General features: G+C 44.7%; 1 protein-coding gene across 2 annotated transcripts in view; it reads left to right on the forward strand.

The window, feature by feature from the left end:
- Positions 1–19597, forward strand: part of SGMS1 (sphingomyelin synthase 1) — a 421387-nt gene that overhangs the window by 215916 nt on the left and 185874 nt on the right. For both annotated transcript variants that reach the window (XM_073548229.1, XM_073548228.1), the window contains one exon: positions 15778–15847. The gene's annotated coding sequence lies outside the window, so the exon portion shown is untranslated. The remainder of the gene's footprint in view (positions 1–15777; positions 15848–19597) is intronic.

A 19597-nucleotide genomic window follows, 5' to 3' on the forward strand; every position in this document is an offset into this window, starting at 1 on the left:
CTCTTTCACACTTCAGTTTTTTGTGTCAGTTAAAATCCGCCAAAAAGGCGGAGAAGCGGATTCGTTCCTAAGTGATGTGAACGGATGCCACAGGATCCGTTTTTTGACGGATCCGCAGAATGAGGAAATTTAAAGGAACCGCTGGCCAAGAGAGAGAGAGAATTTTTTTCCGGCACCCACACAGAATTTCGGGTTAATTCAGTGTGTGGAGGATCCGCCGCCCAAAAAAACGTTGCAAGCTCCGTTTGGAAATCTTTGAGGATGTTGACGGACACCAACATTTTGGCGGATCCTCACAAAAATGGATGCAACGGACGGAAGTCCGTCAAGATCCGCCAATAATGAAAGTCAATGGGGAAAAAACTGGATCCGCAAAGAAAAATGGCGGATCTGTTTTTTTTCCAAATCGCCGGATCTTGACTGATTGTCAAAAACGGAAGTGTGAAAGAGGCCTTAATGTTCAGCAATGTTCACAAAAATACACAGCACACGATATGCTCCGGTTCGCAGCCGGGAACAAGACAGTCCACCTCCGGGACCGTTGCCGTGGACGACTTCACCGCCGTGTATGCTGAGGGGTGCCAGGCCCTTTGGCTCCGCTATGCCTGTGACTGCAGTGCCCTCCCGTGGCCTCAATATGCCTTTGTGTGCAACCTGCTGGGGACACATAGCGACCCTCTCATATGACATCGGTCAGTGCTTCACAAGACCATAAAGTTTTAATGACCGTGTATATTTCATATTGCGCTAATACCCCCCACAGGTTCCAGTTTACCTTCTGCATTATAAATGGCCAGTCCACCGTTTTATGACACACCTTGAATAACCCAAACCTCAAAGAGGCCAGAACAAATAAATATACTGTACAAATATTTTCTAAATCTCACCCCATCCCAGAATTCCTTTTCCGCCTTGTTCTGTGAGTGTCTGTGTTGACTTGGGCCTTCGGCTTCTTTTAATCTGCCCCGATCTGTGCAGGATTGGTCAGGACCACACAGCTGTACTATTTGGAGTGATGGAAGAGCCAGCAGCGGGAGGTCGTGGGAATTCTGGTTTCTTCACACAACGATTCTCTATTCGAGCCTCAGAGCGGTGCGGCTTTAGATTATACGCCCTGGCCTCTAATTGTGACATGTGTTTTCTTTCCTGCCGTGTAATTTGACAGGAATAAAATGACACATTTCAGAACGGAGTCTGCAGTACAATAATACCACACAGGATAGGCCTCAACGCTGGCTGGCTAGTTACCAGATTAGCAGCCTGACTGTGGGTGTTAAGGCCTAGAGCGCTATCATGCTCTCACAGCTGAAGACTTCAGACTGAGGAACCTGGTGACATTTAGACCAAGCCTTACTTTTCATTGCAAAAGTAAAAAATAAAAGAAAATATAAATTAATATATGTATTAATTCTGATATTCTGATGGTGCTAACATGGCTTCACAGTGAGAAAATCCTGTACTATAGTTGTTCTTTTTATACTTTTAGTTTGTGTTTAAAGGGAATCTGTCACCCCTTCTTTGAGATATCATATAATGATATCATTCAATTGTGCGTCACATAAGGATTCCCTTAGTACTTTTGCTTCCCCCTGACCCCGCACCTTTCATGCATAAATACCTTGTTTATATCGGTTCAGATGTATGTAAACTGCTGCTGTCCGGTCCGCTGGGCGGGGCTTATTCAACTGCTCCCCCCTCCCTGTCTTGCTCTACACAAGAAGAAATGCATAGAGCAAGTCAGGGAGGGGGGGAGCAGGTGAATAAGCCCCGCCCAGCGGACCGGACAGCGGCAGTTTACATACATCTGAACCGATATAAACAAGGTATTTATGCATGAAAGGTGCGGGGTCAGGGGGAAGCAAAAGTACTAAGGGAATCCTTATGTGACGCACAATTGAATGATACCATTATATGATATCTCAAAAAGGGGGGGACAGATTCCCTTTAATTTTGAGCAGTAAAAATAAAAAAAAATCTCAAATTAAATGCTGCTACTGGGGCTATTAGAAATGTGATCCCTCGGTTTTGTAAACCAGAGAAATACCCTTCTCGCTCTGAATTTGTTCATAGAATGGAATATCTGTTAAACCAAGCCACGGGGGGTCCAGATAACACATGGGCCTTGTGGATAGCTTTCAGGGAAACGCCAGAATTGGATGTATGGTTGTCTGAATCTTAATTCTTATATAAGATGGAATTGGAAGTTTTCTTCATGGTCTGGATCTTCTTCATTTGGTTTGACCTGTCTGTCACGGATTTGACCAATTTACTATCTCCTTCATCACTGGACGGGGGGGCACAGGTGCGCTCGAGGGAGGGGTCTGGACTGCTTACCCCTTCTCCACATAACCTTTTCACTGCCTCTATTCCTCCTTTTCCCCTTTTCTTCTTTCCCCGCTCTACCTTTCTCTCCTCTTTCCTTCCTATTTCTCTTTCACTTTTCTCCTCTTATCTTAATTTTGTTTATTTTACCTTAATCTCAACTTATTTCATAATGTAGAACGTAGTGGTTGGTTTGTTTTTTGTAACCTTTTTTTCTGACTGAATAACATTAATAATCAAAATTCTATTCAGAATATGAAATAATATTGGTGTCAAATATGGAATAACGGAATTGTTCTGTAATTTGTTCTCTATTCATGAATCAGACATATTCTCTGCAATAAGCCAGTTTTCTGTAGTGAGATGACAAGTGCTTCCATACTGTCTTGGTAGCATTTGGTCATGCAGCAACAAAATAGTAAAGATAACGATATGACAGAACGCCACACCCAGGGGCATACTGTCACACCTACAGGTATACTGACACCTGCGGCCATACTGACACACAGGTATACTGACACACCTGCGGTCATAAAGACACCTGCGGCCATACTGTCACACCTGCGGCCATACTGTCACACCTGCGGCCATACTGTCACACCTGCGGCCATACTGTCACACCTGCGGCCATACTGACACACCTGCGGGCATACTGACACACCTGCGGCCATACTGTCACACCTACGGGCATACTGTCACACCTGCGGCCATACTGTCACACCTGCGGTCATACTAACACCTGCGGCCATACTGACACACCTACGGGCATACTGTCACACCTACGGGCATACTGTCACACCTACGGTCATACTAACACCTGCGGCCATACTGACACACCTGCGGCCATACTGACACACCTACGGCCATACTGACACACCTGCGGTCATACTGTCACACCTACGGTCATACTAACACCTGCGGCCATACTGACACACCTACGGCCATACTGACACACCTACGGCCATACTGACACACCTACGGCCATACTGACACACCTACGGCCATACTGTCACACCTACGGCCATACTGTCACACCTACGGCCATACTGTCACACCTACGGCCATACTGTCACACCTACGGCCATACTGACACACCTACGGCCATACTGACACACCTACGGCCATACTGACACACCTACGGCCATACTGACACACCTACGGCCATACTGACACACCTACGGCCATACTGACACCTGCGGCCATACTGACACACCTACGGTCATACTGACACACCTACGGTCATACTGACACACCTGCGGCCATACTGACACCTGCGGCCATACTGACACCTGCGGTCATACTGACACACCTGCGGTCATACTGACACACCTGCGGCCATACTGACACCTACGGGCATACTGACACACCTACGGTCATACTGACACCTGCGGCCATACTGTCACACCTGCGGCCATACTGACACACCTGCGGTCATACTGACACCTACAGCCATACTGACACACCTACGGTCATACTGACACACCTGCGGTCATACTGACACACCTACGGGCATACTGACACACCTGCGGTCATACTGACACACCTACGGCCATACTGACACACCTGCGGCCATACTGTCACACCTGCGGCCATACTGACACACCTACGGTCATACTGACACCTGCGGCCATACTGTCACACCTGCGGCCATACTGACACACCTGTGGTCATACTGACACACCTACGGCCATACTGACACACCTACGGCCATACTGACACACCTACGGCCATACTGACACACCTACGGTCATACTGACACCTGCGGCCATACTGACACACCTGCGGCCATACTGACACACCTGCGGCCATACTGACACACCTGCGGCCATACTGACACACCTGCGGCCATACTGACACACCTACGGCCATACTGACACACCTACGGCCATACTGACACATCTACGGCCATACTGACACACCTACGGCCATACTGACACACCTACGGGCATACTGACACACCTACGGGCATACTGACACACCTGCGGCCATACTGACACCTGCGGCCATACTGACACACCTACGGGCATACTGACACACCTACGGGCATACTGACACCTGCGGCCATACTGTCACACCTGCGGCCATACTGACACACCTGCGGTCATACTGACACCTACGGCCATACTGACACACCTGCGGCCATACTGACACACCTGCGGCCATACTGACACACCTGCGGCCATACTGACACACCTGCGGCCATACTGTCACACCTGCGGCCATACTGACACACCTACGGGCATACTGACACACCTACGGGCATACTGACACACCTACGGTCATACTGACACCTGCGGCCATACTGTCACACCTGCGGCCATACTGACACACCTGCGGTCATACTGACACACCTACGGCCATACTGACACACCTACGGCCATACTGACACACCTGCGGCCATACTGACACACCTGCGGCCATACTGACACACCTGCGGCCATACTGACACACCTGCGGCCATACTGACACACCTGCGGCCATACTGACACACCTGCGGCCATACTGACACACCTACGGCCATACTGACACACCTGCGGGCATACTGACACACCTGCGGGCATACTGACACACCTGCGGCCATACTGACACCTGCGGCCATACTGACACCTACGGGCATACTGACACACCTACGGTCATACTGACACCTACGGCCATACTGACACACCTACGGTCATACTGACACACCTGCGGCCATACTGACACACCTGCGGCCATACTGACACACCTACGGCCATACTGACACACCTACGGTCATACTGACACCTGCGGCCATACTGACACACCTATGGGCATACTGACACCTGCGGCCGTACTGACATACCTACGGGCATACTGACACACCTGCGGCCATACTGTCACACCTACGGGCATACTGACTCACCTGCGGCCATACTGACACACCTGCGGCCATACTGACACACGTGCAGCCATACTGTCACACCTACGGTCATACTGACTCACCTACGGCCATACTGACTCGCCTACGGCCATACTGACTCACCTACGGCCATACTGACTCACCTACGGCCATACTGACTCACCTACGGCCATACTGTCACACCTACGGCCATACTGTCACACCTACGGCCATACTGACACATCTATAGGCATACTGTCACACACAGTGGCATATCGTGTGTGCAAGAAAATATGTAATGTAATACTAGTCAGCGCCCTCACCTTGGTTGTTGAGACAACTGGCAACAGCCATTAAAGCATTTGTTTTTGTGCTCGTTCAGACAAATTGATGTTTTTAAGGAAAAGGACGGTCACTCCAAATATTGATGTGATTTTAGTACAGGTTCAGAAGACCATAGGTTCTCTCATCTGAATTAGAACAATTATGCAACTGACACTTTGATCAGAGGGTGATCCGATTCACTGATCAGGAGAAGATGGAGAAAAATAAATTCTCCATTCTGCCAGTTCACTGAAATAGGACTGCACTCGGATGTCATCTGCGTGCAGCTTGAAGATTGCCATGGACTCATTGACTTTCATGGCCGATTACGATCAAAATAACAGATCAAACTCGGACATGCTACAATTTTTTTTGTGCACGACGCCATAGAATAACATTGGTCTGAGGGTGATCTGATGTTTTGTCTGAATGCACGCGACCGAAAATACACTATTCTGTACGAGCCCTTAGATGTTTTGTTCATTCACTTTGCATTTTGTTAACTGATAAAAATAAATTATGAACTTTTTTAAAAATATTTAGAATTGCGAGTCCTCAGGGGTTGATACCATTTAATGGGGAGCTGAAAAGATGGTAACACATTGCAAGCTTTCCAAACTACTCAGATCTCTTCATCAGATTTTGTATTAGTCTAGCCTGATGAAGAGACCTGAGTAGCCTGGAAAGCTTGCAATGTGTTACCATCTTTTCAGTTCCCCATTAAATGGTATCAACCCCTGAGGACTCACAATTCTAAATATTTTTCTATCCACTGGCTAACATGGTACAAAGATATATACTGTATCTTTCCTGTATCAAGCTTTTTTTAGTTTTTAACTAAACCTTTTGCTAAATACTCTGTGTGTAGGTATATTTATTTATATATATATATATATATATATATATATATATAATGTGTGTGTGTGTGTATATATATATATATATATATATATATATATATATATATATATAGTGTGTGTTTTAGATCGTCTCACTCAGCTGAACACAGAGGTGGAAACGGAGCACAGTCTCTTTAAGAGCATCATCGGTCTATTAAGTGCAGCATAAACCAAGCTGAAAAGTAAACACGGCCCTTTGGGTAAAGCGGCAATACAAAATAAAACACAAACCTGCTCCTATTGGGGATCAACCCACTCAGGGCTAGCAAGGTCCACAGTTCAGGTCCTTTAACACCTTCCCAAACACTTATCTGGAGTGTTCCTCTCCAGCCACTGAACAACTACTTCCTCTAGAGCAATGTTTCCCGAACTCCAGTCCTCACAGACCCCACGGGTCATGTTTTCAGGATTTCCATAGTTGCACAGGTGAGAGAATTCCTGATGCCTTGATGATACTTCCATCATCTGTGCAATAATAAGGAAATCCTGAAAACATGACCCGTGGGGTCCGTGAGGACTGGAGTTTGGGAAACACTGCTCTAGAGGCAAGCTATTTAAGCCCAGACCACACCCTGGGGTGGAGATAAGGTGGAAAACCTCCCACCCACTCTGTGATCATCCACTAAAAACCCAGCCCTTTATTTAAAGTGTCTGCTACCTCTTTGTAACACTTAGCGTGCGAAAGAACAACTTCTGGGTTTCTAGATTACTGAAGCCATGAGCCTCAGCGAAACATATCTCCCCTCCAGCTCCTTACCAGTGACTTTGTCAATATATATATATATATATATATATATATATATATATATATATATATATATATATATATATATATATATGTATGTACGTGTGTGTCCGCACATATAATAAATATACATATATATATATATACACATATGTACACACATATTCATTATATATACAGTGTGTATATATGTATACAGTATATATATATCGTGTTTGTGTATATATACGCACCAATTTAAAAGCCTGTGAGCCACTGCAATATCTTTAGAAGTACATAAAGATGTGTTTACGTTGACCTCAATAGAAATACTCTATAAAGCACTGGTGTCAGCAGTGATATTTTCGGTACGCGGTGCCTGGCTTCAGTGATACGTCCAAGTAAATGTACATGTGGTAAGTATTCAGTACATGCAATACACTGGCTAATTAACGTCTACAGTAGGGAGTTCTAGGCATACTCTAATCTGGGCGAAGCTCATTGAGCAGATGAGGGGGGTGAGCTGTGATCATCATGTATTGTAAATGGTGTATCCTATGTTACCTGCTCCGTACAGAGGTATAATGTGTCTTGGTAATCCTGCCTATAATGATAAAGTTTACCGAAAAGTGATCTCTGTAAAATAGGAATTCAGGAAGGAAAAGTCAAGTACTAGGACTAGTGTGATACAGGAAAGATATATGTACCGTGTTAGCCAGTAGATAGAAAAATATTCAGAATTGAGAGTCCTCAGTGGTTGATACCTTTTAATGGCTAACTGAGAAGATGGTAACACATTGCAAGCTTTCCAGACTACTCAGGTCTCTTCATCAGGCTAGACTAATACAAAATCCGAAGAATCACATATTTATACACAAAACAGCACAGAAATAACGCAATAGATAAGAAAAGTGATGTGAAGCAGAACTATCATTTTGGGAGAGTGATAGACCGTTATGGTTGTAAATATTGGAACAGTTCATAGATGAGGAGTATGAGGCTGTGTGCACACGACGCAGATTTGCAGCGGTTCCGCAGCAGATTTTACCGCGCAGAAACGTTGCATTTCTGCATTGTGATGTACAGTAGCCTTAAAATCAATGTAAAAAAAAAAACGTTTGTGCAAACGCTACGTCTGCACAGCGGTTTTTTGTTTAACATTGATTTTAAGGCTACTGTACATCACAATGCAGAAATGCAACGTTTCTGCGCGGTAAAATCCGCTGCAAATCTGCATCTTGTGCACACAGCCTTAGGCTGTGTGCCCACGTTGCATTTTTTAAGCGTTTCTGCAGCCGCTATGCTGCCGTGGAAACGCTTAAAAAAACGCTAGTTAAAACGCATCCTATGCAATCTTATGGGATGCTGCAGTTGCTGTGCCCATGCTGTGGATTTTTCCTTTGCGGAATCGCATAGCGGTAAAATCCGCAGCATGTCCATTAATTTTGCGGAATCGCGGCGATTCCGCCGCCATAGGATTGCATTGAAACGCTCACTTTATGCATGTGGCTATGCCCACCATGCGTAAAGTGAGCACTTCATGTTGCTATCAGTGGGAGAAGAGGGTTGCATTGAAAATCCAACACAATGGGCAGCACTTTGAACACATTTTATAAGTGGTTATAAACTTGTAAATAACTCATGAAAGAATAAAGTTACATTAAAACCAAGCACACCATTGTTTTTCTTGTGAAATTCTCAATAAGATTGATGTGTCACATGACCCTCTTCCCATTGAAAAAAATAAAGTTGGATCCAAAATGGCTGCCATAGTCACCACCCATCTTGAAGTTTCCCCCTCCCATATACTAATGTGCTACAAACAGAAAGTTGATGTCGCCAACCATTCCCATTTTATGTAGGTGTATCCATATAAATGGCCCACCCTGTATATATAGATATATATATAGATAATGTGGGGTAGCGCCTACTTTGTGAGTTGGGGAACACTCGCTTGGCAGCGCATTAACGTAGTCAGGAACGGTTTTTCACACAAAACAGTCCATACAGTTTATTCAAGCACCATATACCATTCCATAAGCCAGGTTGCACATCACCAGCTTTCACATAGTCCATTATTTCATCACGTATGGCTTTATACAGTATTCACTAGTCACGGCAGACTCTCCAGTCACCAGGTGACCACACAGCTCAGTAACTGACCATTGTCAATGCACATAGCTCTTTCCCCATACCCGGGTTACCTCTCAGGAGCTCCTGCTCCACAGGCTGACTCCTTGTCAGTCCAAGGTCCTCAACAGGACAGGGTCTTTCTCAGTGTGGGGCCGTCCCAGGCTCCTCACACATGTGGCCTGTCCAGGTGCTATTCAGGACGTTCGTCCAACACCCAAGCCACCAGGTCCAAGGTCTCACCACGTGCTCCAGGAATCCGATCCTACTCCCAGGATCTTCCAACACAGACCTTCCAGGACCTTACACCCTGAACCATTCAGGTGCAAACACTCTGACCATGTGACCAGACCTCAGTCACATTATTTGGTTGTAACCACCCCCATGGATGGGCGGTACATGTGTGGTTAGTCAATTCCCGCCCAGCTCTTTGACTAACCCTATAAGCCCCCCTTATAAGTAATACACCACAAATACTTGTGGAACTATAAGTTCCAGCATAACCATATCATTTTGGGTTTACAGTGCAGAGAACCTCAGCGACACATACTGGCCATTTACAATAATGGCAGTCCCTAATTCACCATCATAATTATGCCTCCAAGCGCATCCTGAAGCGCAGACACAGCGCCCCCTAGCTGTAACAGAGGTTACTGCATCACAATATATATAGAGAGAGAGATATTGAAATATATATATATATATATATATATATATAGAGAGAGAGAGAGAGAGAGAGATATGGGGACCACATACCACATCTCAGTACCTATGCTTTCTGGCTGATGTTTTGGTCACTTTTGAATGTTGGTTGTGCTTTCACACTTGTGGTAGCATGAGACGGACTCTACAACCCACACAAGTGGCTCAGGTAGTGCAGCTCATCCAGGATGGCACATCAATGCGAGCTATGGCAAGAAGGTTTGCTGTGTATGTCAGCGCAGTGTCCAGAGGCTGGAGGCGATACCAGGAGACAGGCCAGTACACCAGGAGACGTGGAGGGGGTCGTAGCAGGGCAACAACCCAGCAGCAGGACCGCTACCTCAGCCTTTGTGCAAGGAGGAACAAGAGGGAGCACTGCCAGAGCCCTGCATAATGACATCCAGCAGGAAACGTGCATGTGTCTGCACAAACGGTTAGAAAACAACTCCATGAGGATGATCTGAGTGCCTGACGTCCACAAATGGGGGTTGTGCTCACAGCCCAACACCGTGCAGGACGCTTGGCATTTGCCACAGAACACCAGGATTGGCAAATTCGCAAATGGCGCCCTTCGCTCTTCACAGATGAAAGCAGGTTCACACTGAGCACATGTGACAGACGTGACAGAGTCTGGAGATGCCTTGGAGAGCGATCTGCTGCCTGCAAAATCCTTCAGCATGACCGGTTTGGCAGTGGTTCAGTAATGGTGTAGGGTGGCATTTCTTTGGAAGGCCGCACGGTGTTGCAAATTATGGTGGAAAATAAGTATTTGGTCACCTAGAAACATGCAAGATTTCTGACTCTCACAGACCTGTAACTTCTTCTTTAAGAGGTTCCCGTGTCCTCCATTCATTACCTGTAGTAATGGCTCCTATTTGAACTTGTTATCAGTATAAAAGACACCTGTCCACAACCTCAAACAGTCACACTCCAAACTCCACTATGGTGAAGACCAAAGAGCAAAAGGACAAACTGGATGGAAAAACAAGTGCTAGCAATATCCCAAAAGTAATAGGAATGAAAAAATAACTTTTAACCATGCCAAAGGAGTTGGAAAAAACAGACTTGACTGAGGAAAAGAAGGGCAACACTGGCTTTACTAGCAAAGTGTCATGTTGCCTCCATCCTTAACATTTCTTAGACGGCAGTCTATTACAACAAGGTCAAGCAGCAGATGTTGGGGACAACAAAGCTACAAACCGGCAGAGGGCGAAAACAACTTTCCACTGACCGGGATGACCATCATCTTATTCGAATGTCAATCAGCAACCGCAGGATGACATCAAGTGACCTACAAAAGGAATGGCAGCTGGGGAGAAGTGCACGGCAAGAACAGTTCATAACAGGCTCCTAGATGCAGGGCTCAATTCATGTAAAGGTAGAAAAAAGCCTTTCATCAATGAGAAGCAAAGGAGAGCCAGGCTGAAGTTTACCATAGACCATAAGGATTGGACCATAGAGGCCTGGAGTAAGGTAATCTCTGATGAGTCTAATTTTCAGCTTTGCCCAACACCTGGTCATCTAATGGTTAGACAGAGACCTGGAGAGGCGTACAAGCCACAGTGTGTTGTACCCACTGTGAAATTTGGTGGAGGATCGGTGATGAACTGGGGATGCGTCAGCAAGGCTGAAATTGGGCAGGTTATTCTTTGCGAAAGACGTATGAATCAAGCCGTATACAAGGTTATCCTGGAAAAACAGTTGATTCCTTCTGCTCAGGCAATGTTCCCCAACTCTGAGGACTGTTTTTTCCAGCAGGACAATGTGCCATGCCACACAGCTAGGTCAATCAATGTGTGGATGAAGGACCACTACATCAAATCCCTGTCATGGCCAGCCCAATGTCCAGATTTGAACGCCATTGAAAACCTCTGGAATGTAATCAAGAGGAAGATGGACAGTCACAAGCCATCAAACAAAGAAGAACTGCTTAAATTTTTGTACCAGGAGTGGCATAAGGTCACCCAGAAGCAGTTTGAAAGACTGGAGGAAAGCATGCCAAGACGCATGAAAGCTGTGATTAAAAATCATGGTTATTCCACAAAATATTGATTTCTGAACTCTTCCTGAGCTAAAACATTAGTATTGTTGTTTCTAAATGATTATGAACTTGTTTTCTTAGCATTATTTGAGCTGCATTTTTGTTAGTTTGACCATTTCTCATTTTCTGAAAATAAATACAAAATTTAGTGCTTGGAAATTCAAAGACATGATGTCAGTAGTTTATAGAATAAAAGAGCAATTTACATTTTACTCAAAAATATACCTATAAAGAGAAAAATCAGACAAACTGAAAATTTAGCAGTGGTCTCTTAAGTTTTGCCAGATCTGTATATAGCTATATGTAAAGTTAAAAGTAGCACATTTTTTTAAACATATTTAACATAAAATAAAGTGGTCATTTTCTGATGACATTACTTTTTTGGATTATTCATTGCAGAAGACTTCTGTGCTTGTCATGACGGTTCTTTGATGAAGTGCAGCCTATGGCCGGGCCTCATAAGGAGAGTGTTTTTTGCTATACACAGTGATGGTATTGCTTTGTATAGTACAAGTGATCGGCTGATTGCAGGTTCAGGTCTTCTAAAGGGAGTACCAAATAAAGATGGAAAAAGAATGTTTTAAAATATATATAAAAATTCAAATCCTCCACTTATCCCACATTAAAAATTTAGAAATATAAATGATCAAAATTGTGGCTTGACATTCTGTGATTTTACTGCAAAAATTGCAGTAAGTAGCTATCAAATTGTCATATCTATTCCATAATTGTATCAATAAAAACAGCTCAGTGCTCAAAAAACAAGCCCCCACTCAGCCCTATTGATCGAAAAATAAAACGTTGTGGATCTCAAAAAATAGTGATGGAAGCTATTGTTTGTTTTTTTGTTTTTTTTAAATTTCTGAATATTTCTTCACTTGATTAGAAAAAAAAATAAAGTAAACCATGCTTGTTTGTTATCTCAGTAATCGGAGATTGCCAGGTAATTTTTACCGTATAATGAATGCTGTAAAAAGGAAACCTAAAAAAAAATTGCAGAATTTTGTCAATTGTGACTTTTTTTTCCCTCCGCATGGTAAATTGGATGGTGTTATTCAAAAGCAGAACTCGTCCTGTTAAAAAGAACCCCCTGTATGGCTATATCGATGGAAAAATAATAAAAACAAGTTATGGCTCTTGGAAGAAGGGGAGGAAAAAAAAAACGAAGCGCACAAGAGGAAAATTGCCGGACCGGGAAGGGGTTAATGGACCCTGTCTCCCTCCTGTATCCAGATCCCTAGTTTTCTTAGCTTTGATGTCTGACAGGCTGTTCTATAATACACTTCAGTGTTAGTTCTGGGTTCCCAGAGAAGCGGTGTACAGGAAGCCGATCGCTAGTTGTTGTTTCCCAGAGAAGCTGTGCACAGGAAGCCGCTCCGTGGGTGCACACCCTGGTGTAACACTGCATTGTGTATCACACCCACTACTAACAGGAATTGGAAGAGAACAGAAAAGCGTATAGAATTGCACGACCTTTACAAGCCGTCCCATATAGTAGACCGAAATGTATATGTCTGCAAACATGAACTTTGTCTTTAGTTCTGCAATGCTATGAGGAGTGGTCGCCCACCCGATCCTGAAGGCGAACATTCACATTCCTGACAAATCCACTGACAGTCTATAAATATGGATGTGAAGCTCTTCTGGGAGATGGTGTCCGGCCAAACCCACGATCCGAAAACATGAAATGTTACTGCAGGAATTCTTTCCACTTTTTCCTTTTTGATCTTCCCATATACTTAAGGTAGGGTTCAGCCAACAGATGTTGGCCCTTAGTGCACCATTAACACGCATGGCTTGCTCATGTGTAGGTCCATGGTATTTCAAGAGGATAAGCTGCTACAAGACAGCCCCGGCACCACTTATCCCTGCAGAAGACAAATGATTGCGCAAGATAAAATCCAACCCATGTAGCATAGGACTAACTAGAATACATGGCAAAACAAGCTGAAGCAGCCCTTTTCCATGGATTGTTTTTTTAATGTCTATCAGCTTCTTAAGTTTAAAATAATAAACTCTGCTTAATATTCGTAAGGTTTCAAACCTCCTCTGGCAGCGGCTTACCCAAAAGCACATGGGTCGGCCATTGAACTACGACAACCCAATCCTAATCTCCCCTGATGTTATCTGTAAAGGGGAAAACCCAGAAGCCCCCATACACTTCAGCTGGTAGGCTAGTCAAGCTAAAATCCGCCATCTCTCTTCCATTGTTTATGGGCACACTTACCCATGTTGTCTAATTCCTTTTCTCATGAAAGGCAGAATCTAGGACTGTGATCCCCAAACTGTGTTATCTTGAGAGCCACATTCAGCTGCGAAAGAGGATTGTACACCACATCCAGAGCTCCCCCCAATAGTGACCTCCAGCCCCTGCCTCCCCCTCAGTAGTAACACCCAGAGGCCTTATTATCTGTATGATGACAACCATAGCTTCCCATCAGAAATCACATCAAAGCAGTATACTTGCATTTAAGGTCAGCACGGTGGCTCAGTGGTAAACACTGCAGCCTTGCAGCGCTGGGGTCCGGGTTCAAATCCCTCCAAGAACAATATCCACAAGGAGTTTGAAAGTTCTGCTTGGGTTTCCTCTGGGTTCTCTGGTTTCCTCCCACACTCCAAAGGCATACTGATAGGGAATCTAGTGATGATAATGTAAGTAAAGCACTGCGGACTATGATAGCGCTATAAAAGCAATGCATAATGAAAAAAATAATTTAGCGGTTCCCACCTTACCCTAATTTTTTGTTCGTGCATCAGGCAATCCCACCATACTATCACATGCAGCTCTAAGCCCCCCTTTATCTGAAGGTATCATCCTATGTCCAGCTTAGCACTTATTTATCTCGCCAGCCCCATAGGCCAGTATACAAATCTGATCTTCTGTGCGGGGCTACTGGTGACCTACTCTTCATAGCTGTTTGCTAGGCCTGTCTACACAAGTTTGCAGACACCCGCGAGGTGCGCATCATGGTCCCGCGAACTGCCGATCATGGTCTCTCGAGTCGCACATCATGGTCCCCGTGAGCCACACTTGGCTCTGAAGCCACGGGTTTGGGTTTCTAAATTTAAGACATCTGCCAGGCTGATTGTCTTTTCTGATACCATTCAGAAGTGACAAACAAAAAAAAATTGCTACAAATGGCAATTATGCTTTAGTTTTGAGGATAGATAGTCGGAGGGTCTGCCAGCAGAACCCATACACATATGACAGCTGTCTTCATCAACCGCCCTATAAGTACTTGGCTGAATAGATGAGTTTGGGTTTTTTCATAGGGGTGATGATCATGCTCCCAGCAAACATTTGACAGCAGGGCAATGGCTCCCTATAACTTATTTTAGTGAGCATTTTTCTGTGTGCTACAGCTTTACCACAAAGGATAAATACAGCATGGGTGGATATTATTATTCTGACATCCATTTTCTCCAGCATTCTCTCCGATGAAGGTCGATGTTTGCGACCGAAGCGTTACTTTATTAGGGACTGAATATAACTTCATTTCTAATACAAGAGTGCCAGATTTTGTTCTTTACATGGTTATTACCATTATTGCACATCCAGAGTTTGTCATCTGCATCCAACATCCAGTGATAGAACCAAAAGTATGATTGACATCCCCCGGTGTCAATATTGGTTGTCGCCCAGGGGACTCAAAGACTGACATTTATGGTAATTTCTTTAATATTAGGATGCACTGCTCTTTATGATGATGTGGTTGCATACAGTATATATACATATATATGTATCCGTATTCAGTATAGTTTTCTTCTTTATCTACAGTAAAACACTGGACAACGAGCGCAACATGGATTTAAAAAGAACAAGGAACAGACTGTGAGAATCATTAAAAGTAAGTGTTTAGTTTCTGTATGTACGTCTATAAGAACCTGATCAATACCTATCCTTAATGTCGGCCAGCCTTCTTCAGTCCCCCTAGATCATGGCTAGGTCATGTTCAGGAAAGTCTGCCACTGGTCATGTGGATCTACACAATGGCACAGGTTCACAACCCATCACAGTACAGGCACTATATAGAAATGGCAATGCCTAGAAGTTCCATTCTAGGAAGGATTTATGGCACAGAATTCTAATAATTGAATATATTAATGCCCAGTAGTGGTTCAGTGGCAGGGGGTGCTGGTAAATCTAATTATTGGGTTCAGAACTCATTCACAGCAACTTTCTCATTTTTGAAAAATAGGTTTCCTAGTCAAAAGTATGAAACATGCAAACATTTTAGCATGTACATGAATCAGACATCTGATGGTGTGCTTAGACTTAAACCCCATGGACGCTAAGTGCCAGGACAGACCACAGAGCCACAGCAGCTGGACCCCTAAGGGGTGTAAGAAAGCAGGAATGGACGCTGAGAGTCCGGACGGCCAGGAACATGATAGCAGGAGGATGGATACTGCACGGTTGGTAGACTGGATGGAAACTGGAACACATGAACATATGGGGCCGGTTACAGGAAAACAGGACGGACAGGTGCAGGATCAGAGGAGCTGGTTCAGACTGGATGGATGAGGACATCTGTAACAGGGATGGACCGGTCAGTATTGGGACTTGGTATAGGCAGGATGGGATCAGGACCAGGTTCAGACAGAACGAACAGGACCATGTACAGACAAGATGGACCGGATCAGGAACAGGGAGCACGGGTGCAGGGACCATACAACTTAGACGGATGTGTAAACACTAATGGACTAAAGTTGGCATCTCCCTATTGGAGAGGGCTCCTTAAGTATATGATGTATTCCAGCCATTGGCTGGAGACATTTTCAGAAGCCTGCAGTTGTGCTGTCCCTTTAAGAAGCAGGGAGCACGTGCACTCTAAGCATACTCCTAGGAGACCTGCGTGCTGTGCGAAGGTCCTGGTAGGAAGCAGATGCTGCGGGGAGCAGAGCAATACATGAGGGTAAATGAACATGCCGGCGTCGGTGCCGAGAGGAGGATGGGGACTCAGGGGCACCGGTGCTGTCCTAACACACAGACAGTGACCTGGTAGCCACATGTGTTTCTTGGTCTGTGGGATAGTAACATAACTGACTTCTCCTTTGTGCTTATTTTAATGCTATAATTGGTTCGTAAGACAAGTGAAACGTAAATTAATAGAAAGCTGCAGTACTTTCGTCTGGCCCATTTTTTTTTTTTTTGTGAGATTATGTGCTTTGCCTTTTTTACTGTTTGTTTTTTTTTTGTGGTTTCCAATACACTCAAAGGAAATAAACGTGTATAACAAAACATGTGCCGCACTGCAGCGCTTGTGTCCGGAGTTCAAATCCCAACAAGGACAACATCTGCAAGGAGTTTGTATGTTCTCCCCATGTTTGTGTGGGTTTCCTCCCGGTACGCCACTTTCCTCGCACACTCCAAGACATACTGATGGGGAATGTGGACTGTGAGCCCCAATGGGGACAATCATGATGATGTCTGTAAAGCGCTGAGGAATTAATGGCACTATATAAGTGAGTAAATTAAATAAATAATTGCAATGATTTTCTGGGAGTAATACTTCATTTTATTGAATAATTTCCAGGGTGAGAATATTTCGGCCATGACTGTATAATTCAGCAGAACATGTTGTAGTATAGCCATTCCCCCTTACAGTAGTATAGCCTTTTCCCTCCTTGCAGTAGTATAGTCTTTTCCCTCCTTGCAGTAGTATAGTCTTTTCCCTCCTTGCAGTAGTATAGTCTTTTCCCTCCTTGCAGTAGTATAGTCTTTTCCCTCCTTGCAGTAGTGTAGTCTTTTCCCTCCTTGCAGTAGTGTAGTCTTTTTCCCCATGCCGTAATATAGCCTTTTCCCCTTTTTCCTTCCTTGCACTAATATAGCCTTTCCCCCCTTGCAGTTGTAAAGCATTTCTCCCCTTAGTGTAGTATAGCCCTTTCCCCTTGCAGTAGTGTAGTCTTTCCCCCTTGCAGTAGTATAGCCTTTCCCCCTTGCAGTAGTATAGCCCTTTCCCCTTGCAGTAGTGTAGTCTTTCCCCCTTGCAGTAGTATAGCCTTTTGCCCCTTGCAGTAGTATAGCCTTTTGCCCCTTGCAGTAGTATAGCCTTTTGCCCCTTGCAGTAATATAGCCTTTTGCCCTTTGCAGTAGTATAGCCTTTCCCCCCTTGCAGTAGTATAGCTTTTCCCCCTTGCAGTTGTATAGCATTTCCCCCTTTGCTTTGGTATAGCCCTTTCCTCTTGCAGTAAAATAGCCCTTTCCCCCATTCCAGTAGTAAAGCCCTTTCCCCCCTGCAGTCAGGGTGGTGACTGTCGCTTCAGGGCTTTTTTTGTCCTTTTTAAAGTTCAGTGCAATTTGTAGTAAAGCGGCTTCTCCCTATGACATCTACATAGCTGTGGTTTAGGGCAAAAAGTCAATCACTTGCTTTGTTTGAGAATAATAATATGTTTTATGATTGCTTGTTATGTTACATTGTTGCTTTCATTTCTTGGCCTCTGCAGTAATTCACGTCACAAGGATAGGCCATAGCTTTAATTAGGCAGTTAAGAATGGGTTCCAGTATTTAATGTGTTTTTTTGCCACTACTTACGTTCATCAGATTAATATTTAAATGGGTTAGATATTTTGATTACGGCAGTGAGAAGATGTGTAAAAGACAGGTTTTCATGTACTTTTCTCTAGGTTCTGGTTTGGATCCCATCTAAAAAACCAAAGTAAGGGTCAGTTTAGACAATACAACCACTGATCAGTAAACCTTTACTCATCAACAGTTGTTTAAGCTCAATCTTTTAGCAGGTTTTTGCCACTTCATCTAGAGCAGCATAATGTAGGAGCATAGAGTCTGATTCCAGGCATGTATCACTTACTGGACTGTTTGTTGTAGTTTCAATACAATCTATATTCTTTCAGCAGAAGATTATTACTGCCTGACTAGGTGTCATGTGTGCAGTAGTCCAGCTAACCCCGCCCCCACCAGCAGCTTGCTGACAATTTACATGTAACTGACTGGGTGGTAGAACCACTGTGCCGTGATCTGAGGAGAACCTGGATGGGCGTGACTAGGTTCCTCTCCAAATCCGACCTCGGATGCACGGCGCCTGACGATCCCACGATCCAAGGAAGGACGAGTGAGACGGAACTGTGTGCTACAACACGACTTACTTCTGGTAGATGGCAGCTAACCCCAAAGGACAGCAGGCAGGAACGGCCAGAAATGGTAGATTTAGCAAGTACTAGCTAGCACTGATGGTATAGTGACTGGCTACACATACACACAGGTAGGCAGGTACTGACAGGCACGACTGGTATCCAGGCCGGCAGGTGCAGACGGGCACAGCTGATATACCGGAAGGCAGGCACAGCGTATATACAGGCAGTAGAGGGGGCACGGCTGATAGGCAGGCAGGCTGATGTACAGGACAGGTATACTGGGATATGAGCACTGGGACCTGAGAACTAGCAAGCGTGTTAAAAACAAACCACAACATTGCACAGGCCCCTCCATGCAGGTGGAGGTGCCTTAAATAGTACTTGTCTCCCAGCCATTGGCTGGAGACAGTTTAGGATGGTGCGTGCTGCCCTTTTAAGAAGGAGGGAGTGTGCACACTAGGGTGACCGGATCTCATATGGGGGGGAAAAAATGTCAGAATCT

This window comes from Dendrobates tinctorius, unplaced genomic scaffold (assembly GCF_039654945.1).
Source record: "Dendrobates tinctorius isolate UK_male_01 unplaced genomic scaffold, ASM3965494v1 ptg000156l, whole genome shotgun sequence".
Classification (NCBI taxonomy): Eukaryota; Metazoa; Chordata; class Amphibia; order Anura; family Dendrobatidae; genus Dendrobates; species Dendrobates tinctorius.